Here is a 769-nt window from a genome sequence, read left to right as displayed (position 1 = left end):
GTGTTCTTTGCTCCCCCCGGTGCACGTTTAACCGCATGCCGATGACATCGGGATTACTGTAAATCTCTTTACCCGCAAACTGTCTTCTGTCACAGATGACGAACGCCGCGTGACTACACGCACTGGCTCCGCGTGGATGCGGAACCTCACCTTTGCTGGGTTTGTCTGTGCAATATTTTGAGTCTGTTTTATCTCCTTGAGTTGATAATGAAGCCGTAAGTTGTATTGTTACAAGTACCGTGCTCTCGGAGGTGTTTTACGCAAGGGCCTGCGCGTAAGGCTGTGTACAAAGGTCTGTGAAATCTGGCTGTCGTCTCACAATCGCAGAAAGGCTGGCTGGAGCTTCCCAAAACAGCTCCGGTGCTGGGGGCTGAGGCTTTGTACCTTGTGTGTGTAGGGAGGTGACGTCTTCTGAAGGTCTGCAATCAACTGTTCCAACAACTGTAAAAGCCCTTTACGTTTAATTCCTCGGATGGATGATGGGGGGAGGGAGGGGCCTTCTCCAAAGCTGTGGGAAGGCACCTGTTACCTGTAGCTCTTGAAGGTCTCTTCTAAATGGTTCTGCAAGGCTTCGTCCAGGCTGCCCGAGGCCTTGGAGGGTTTGTTAATCCCAACAACAAATGAAGGATTTGCTTGTAAAATGGCTTCTTGCAAACAAGAAATCATGACGTGAATGCGAGTGGAGCCGCTCTGCTCTGCGGGGCTGGGGCAGAGGAGCTGGGGGCTGCGAGGGAAGCGTCCGTCCTGGGGGCTGCGGGGGAGGGGGACG

This window comes from Egretta garzetta, unplaced genomic scaffold, assembly GCF_000687185.1.
Source record: "Egretta garzetta isolate BGI_Z169 unplaced genomic scaffold, ASM68718v1 scaffold4, whole genome shotgun sequence".
Classification (NCBI taxonomy): domain Eukaryota; kingdom Metazoa; phylum Chordata; class Aves; order Pelecaniformes; family Ardeidae; genus Egretta; species Egretta garzetta.
The sequence above is the reverse complement of the archived record's forward strand: the minus strand, read 5'-3'. Positions refer to the sequence as shown.